Raw genomic sequence first — 6,783 nt, 5'->3', positions numbered from 1 at the left:
TCTCGGTCTCTCTCTGTCCAAGTGTCTCATTCTACAGCTCAGCGTTTCACCGGATGGGAGATCGTTCTCTTCACCTTTCCATTGAAGTGCTTCCTGGAGTGGAGCCATCCCCTCCTGACCTTCTGTGGTGCTAGGTCAGCCTCATACAGTATCTAGTCATTGACCACGCATTGCCTTCTGCACACATCTATCAGCCAAGGTGATGGGGTCTCCATTCATTAAACATATTGGTGCGGTCTTGCGCTGTCAACAGCTGGAGGCGGCGCACAGTTCCTAGGGCATGGGGACACGAATACAGGAGAAAAATGTCTATAACAAAAATAGCTATAAAAATGACTATAAATATATGTGTACAAAGATAGAAATCCCAATGAGCACAATATTAATGTTAGAGTTATTGGAGTATTGAGATGTTACTTATTTTTATTGCTATATATGAAAGTATACTTTAAATCCTTTATTTTGATCCCCAAAAAAAGACCAAAATACTGTTCTATGGTTGTATTCCTCTTGTGTTTGAGCTCTCTGTAGATTTTGAGCCGGGCCGTGTTTCGTTGATCTCCGTGGAGACGTTGCTTAGCATAGCTGCTCGCTCTTGTGTTCATGTATAGATGGTAATGAAAAAAATTATATATATATGCCAATGCATTCCCTTTAGCGCTTTTGCTCTCAAAATGCACCGATGTGTAACATTACCATATTCCAGGAGGCGGAACACTCCCATATTAGTTACTCTTATCAGGTGCTGACTAGTGGGTGGGTAAAAAGATGTGTTTCTGGAGGTGGGGAGAGCTGGGACACCACTCATGCATTACAACCATAGAAAATAGGATAATAACGTAAGATAGAAGACAAATAATCAGACTGCAATAACTGATGTGATAGCGTGAGAAGCATGGCAATCGTAGGCGAGAGGTTGTGTAATAAGTGTAATGCTGCTGTGTCCATATGCTCCCGAATAATAATAATGCATCCCCTGGCCTCCTCTTCCCACCCAAAAAAGAAATAGTCATGTGTAATGCTGGCCTTGGCCAAAAGGAGGCGAGGGTGTGAATTTATTCGGGGCTGCCGGGCTGTATTTGCGAGGTTTTGGTGATATAAATAAGTGCTCTTTGTCTCCATCTGCTGGTTGTACGGCTGCATGGCTGCTTCTCCGGCATGTTTCCACTATTAAGTTTGAGGCTTTAGCTACTAGTGATGTGCCCGTTAATGTTGTCTTCAGGCATGCTGCTAAAAGGTGTTGCAATCAAAGTTCAACAAGTGAAGAGTTGTTCCACATCGAGTAAAGAGTGAGCAAAGAGTGAGGCATCATGTGCCGTCCGACCATTGTTCCATCCAAGCACAGGCCATTGTGATGATGATAAACGGTAGAAGAAGATGCACCGTACGAGGCGTCACGGTTTTATTTGTTTTTCATTTCTAAATGATATTTTTGAATCTAAACGAAAAATGGGTATTATAATATATAAAAGTGGATATGGTGTTGTATAGAAAACATAGCAAATATTTTATTTGTGATTGCTCTATTTGAATGGACAAAAAGGTGCCAACACATCCCTTCCATGGACCAATAGCGAACCAGAACTCTTCACCGACTGGAGCGAGTGACTTTCTGATTGGACCTAGCACCTGTCCGTCAAGCTGTAGGACTATAGACCATGCCTACAGGAACCTATGGTGCTATTTCAATGACTGGGACACGTCTGCACCTCTTCAGTCACACTCTCACACACCCCGGACATACTAGGGGTTACATGTGTGTCTCACACACACACACACACACGTGAGCTGCCATTATAAAGGAAAAAACACCTGTGGATGTCTGGATTTGGAGCTGATGCACTGCAGTCTTCAGCATCTGAATGTTTCTTATCTGTGATTTCTAGAGCTACGTTTCAAAGTTCTGTGTTTTCTAGATCTGTGATCCTCAGTGAGTATAGGCCTTATCCAGCAGGAGTCCAGTGACCTCGGCCCTCTGCCCTCTGACTGGGGCTGGGTATTAACCAATTACAATGCCAGTACCCTTAAAGTGATATCGATACCATTACAGTACTTCATTCGATACCTTTTTCGGGACGCTGAACTGCCAACTCCATCATATATACAGTACCGCGCTCCACTTCACCACCGCCACAGACTGTATGGGTTGTAGCTGCTGCGGGAGTGGGCCAATCACACGTTGCATTTACTCGAAGAACCATACAAATTTACATTTTTTTCTAGATCTGTGTACAGATTGAATGCCGGTATCGTGGAGAAGTTTCGATACTACTTGGTACTAGGTTATTTCAGTCGATACCTTAAAGGTATTGAGTAGTGATACTCAGCCCGTGGCTCTCTGCCTGGCCGGGGTGGGAGTGCAGTGCTCTCTCAGAAAATAGCATCACATTCCTGTTGTTCCTCTTCAGAGGGCGCGTTGTTTCAGCGTCCATAACGGAGTCTGGGCCCACTGCCAGCAGGCACGTTCAAGAACAGCCACCCACAATAGAGATGCACCGATCCATTTTTCCCCCCAGTTCCGATCCGATTCCGATACCTGAATTTGGATATCTGCTGATACCAAAACTGATTCCAATATCAGAGCTCTTGGCAACCCTCCCAAGGAGCGGCAACCTCCACCTTTAGATAGCTGGCTCATACTGTGACGACTGTGATATATATATATATATGGGAGGGAGTGAGCTGTGTTTAAATTTTTGTCCCACATTGTGATGTCACTGATGATGTCACAATGTCTATGACATCATCAGTGATGTCACTCGATGCGAAGTTGAGGAATTGTGCGCGTTTCGCATGTCAATAGGGCAGGCGAGGCCACGCAGCAGCCGCGCTGGGGCGAGGCCGAAGTTGAACAATTGTGCGCCGAGTGATGTCACTCGAGCACTCCATGATGTGATCAGTGATGGTCGCTCGAGCAATTGTGATGTCATCAGTGATGCGAAGTTGAGGCAATTGTGCGCAGTGCATGCCAATAAGGCAGGCGAGGCCGCGCAATGGCTGAGCTGCGTATGCGAGTGGGAGTAAGTGGGCTCTTTTTGTTTCTTTATTTGTTTCAATTTTTGTCCCACATTGTGATGTCACTGATGATGTCACAATGTATATGAGATCATCAGTGATGGGCAGGCGAGCCTAGGTGCATAGCACGCAAGATTTCTAGTCATATTTCCAAAACAATTGATCCACTCAAAATTAGGTATTAAAATAACATTTCAACAAACACTCATGCACCCCCAAATAATTTATTTACTAAAATATATAAATATATATATATATATTAAATATAAAATATCTTTAAAACTAAGGACATGTGGTTGAATTAGCTAAGTGCTATCAGTAGCTCACTCCTACTATGCTCCTACTACTTACAAGCACTGTTTCATGGTCCCGCACAAGCTATGGATGGAATCGGACCAGTCCGATAACCAAAATCTGAATTATGCCAGTATTGTCACCCGATACCGATATCCCATCTCTAATTCACAAGTAACCCCCCAATCCGACTGTGTTCCAAGATTTTCCCTCCTCTCTCTATGTCTCCTCTTCCCACCTCTCTCTCCTTCGGTGAGCTGCAGCATCCCTGTGGTGTTAATTCTGAAAGATGTTTGACAACCATTAAAAAGATGTGTTCAAATTCAACCTGTGTCACTGGATTTTATTATTTATTTATTTATTTATTTATTTATTTAATGTTAGTTAAAGTATAGCCACATACTACAAAACCACTTTGTTGTGGTTGTGGTATTCCTATCTGTACTTGATTTAGTTGAAGTAACATTATCATAGGACAACCAAATTCTGTGGTGGTATGTACTGTAGGCTAGGCTACTAACTGACAATGCATCCCAGTATCTTCCCTTGGCCTACTGCTACTTCCAGAGATGGGAAAGCAGCACACATAAGTACAGTTACTTGTGCAAAAAAGAGACTGGTAAAAGAAATATTAAACTTGTTTACTCAAATAAAAAGTAAAAAAAAAATACAAAGTAGCCCACAAGCTCTGAAATGTAATAAAATAAAAGTAAACAGTATTTCTACCAGCTGTTTCTCTGCAAAGCTAACTGAAACTGTCATATTAATAAAATGTGAAGACTACAGTATAAACTTAAAAGATCCCCTCCAAACATGTTTTAATATTAGACTATAGCCTATTTGATTAATAATTTGTGCGATAGGCTGTCCACACAAAAAAGTGCACATAACGCGTGAAAGCTGGGAGAGACAAGAGAGCCAGACAAACATTACATGTTTTTTGTCTGTCGTGCATTAAAACTTCAAGTAACTTAGCCTGTTTTGAAAATGTAAAGAGTAGGAAGTAGCCTATAGATTATTTGTGTTAAAATGTAGGGAATACAACTGTTGCCAAAAAAACTCATTCTGAAGGAATGGAAGTCCTCCTCTTCACCTTCTTTCCAACTGTGGTTGACGGACATGACCTCTGTTATACAGATGGAGAGACTTCGGTTTCTGAGGACCAATTCACTTAAAAGGTTTTCAATCATTTGGGACCATTTCTAGTATACCTTGATGTTAGGGCTGATGGATCGTCTGTCTGGTTTTTCATGGACCCCTTCTGTGGGATCCCAGGAACAATATCTCTCACAAGCACATAAGCACCTTATACGGCTGGTAATCACATAATATTGAATGTCAATGTATGTTTTTTCTTTTCTTTTCCTATGTCTGAGCATGTTCGTTAACGTCTTGCCTGTGCATTGTTCTGAAAAGTTGAAAATACAATATTGGAAAAAAATGTAGTGAGTAAAAGTAAAACGCCAGAAAAATAAATAGCCTACTCAGTAACGTAGCCTACAGATGAGCCCCTTTCAGAAGTGTTTTTCGGGCAGATGACGTCATCTTCTCCCCTCCACAGATGATGACAAAAAAACAGTTCTGAAAGGGGCTACCTACAGATAGGACTAGCCTACCTGAAAATCCAAGTAGGCCTACAGTTACAAAGTTTTTGTAGGCTATAGCCTAGTTACTTCCCATCTCTGGGTATAGCCTACTGTGGGACAATGCCCCCCCCCCCCCCCCACACACACACACACACACACACACACAGGTCTTAACAATTGTATGTAATTGGAGACAGCCACCCAGCTCAGCTCATACATTCAACCATCCAGTGACGGGTAAAACATTTAAAATAATAAAGGGTATCCTCAGCTGTACCACATCGAATATTATTTATATGATTAAATGTTTGTGTGGATCAGTCTACATTGGCAAATCTTCCAGAGCTTTAAAAACCAGAATATCTGAACACAGGAGTGACAGAGGACTAAGGATTTTAAGAATCCTGTGGCACTTAAATTTCTTCCAGGCCAAACATTGTATCTCTTCACTCAAATATTTTGATATAGAGCATGTCAAACTGCCACCTAGGGGAGGTGATATTAACAATTTACTCCTTAGGAGTAAATTTCTGGATCTCTACCTTAGATACCTTTGCCAGAGGCTTGAATGAGTCATTTGATATTAGACCATTCCTTACATTTTTTTTTAACTTTTGATAGACTTCTATACTTACCCTCATCTGTGAGTACAGACTCACTTAGATATTTGTGATCAGCCTACAGTCTGACATTAGCATTGTTCACTTTAGCTGCCCTGGAGGTCCTCCCTCCCTTATTTCCTTATTTCTATTTTAATATTTATGTGTGGGTAACTTTATCCTACCCTTTGCAGAGTAACTGCCTTGGCCCCTCCTTTTCTAGATGTTTCTCTACAGAATGTTTTTCTACAGATTGTTTTAGACTTGCCCTTGTTCCTTGTTTACTGTATTTTCTAGTGTACCGACAACTTTGCTTCCTACACTAGGCTATACAATCTTAAAATGTACTTTTTTGTGTATTATGTCTTGAGAATGTCTTTCTCCATTATTTTGTTTTTATGTGAAGCAAGATGCACCCTGTGATGATTTTGTTCACCTTAATGGTTGATTGCTCTCACCTGTTTTCTTTGCCCCATGCCCATTAGTGGGAGGAGATGTTTGACTTGTAGCCTATATATGGGTGCTCTGTCATTTTGTGCTTCATTCTGATGAAGGTCTCACGACCGAAACGTCATTAGGCTATAACAAATAAACTGTGAGTTAAGTGGATGCAGTGTGCAGACTTCACTTCTTTTGATACTTGTTACTGCCATTGTTGTCCTGCACCTGCAGCTCCGACTGGATGTGGGAGCTTTTCCTTTTGACAATGTTACACCCCCCCCCCCCACACACACACACACACACACACACACACACACACACACACACACACACACACACACACACACACACACACACACACAAACAACTAACTTGACAGGTCTAAATAATGGTATGTAATTGTAGACAGCCACCCAGCTAAGCCTCTCCCAACACAAACAATGCCACCGACCCCGCCCCTTCTCCCTCTCACCCTCTCTTCCTCCCTCCTTCTGTCTCTCCCTCCCTCCCTCCCTCTGTCTGTCTGTCTCTCTCTCCCTCCCTCCCTCCCTCCCTCTCCCTCTGTCTCTCCCTCCCTCCCTCCCTCTCCCTCTGTCTGTCTGTCTGTCTGTCTCTCCCTCCCTCCCTCCCTCCCGTCCCTCCCTCCCTCTCCCTCTGTCTGTCTCTCCCTACCTCTGTCCGTCTGTCTCTCCCTCTCGCCTCCCCCCTTCCTCTGGCTAGCTGTCTGTCTGTCTCCCTTTGGGGAAATGACGACGACACTTCCTGATACACCTGGTGCAGGTGAACAATAACATCTTGTGCGCTTGTGCCGAAGATGCCGGGGTGATAAGCGCACATTTTGCATCCGC

Source organism: Poromitra crassiceps (assembly GCF_964638095.1).
Source record: "Poromitra crassiceps genome assembly, chromosome: 2".
In the NCBI taxonomy this organism is placed as follows: Eukaryota; Metazoa; Chordata; class Actinopteri; order Beryciformes; family Melamphaidae; genus Poromitra; species Poromitra crassiceps.
The sequence above is the reverse complement of the archived record's forward strand: the minus strand, read 5'-3'. Positions refer to the sequence as shown.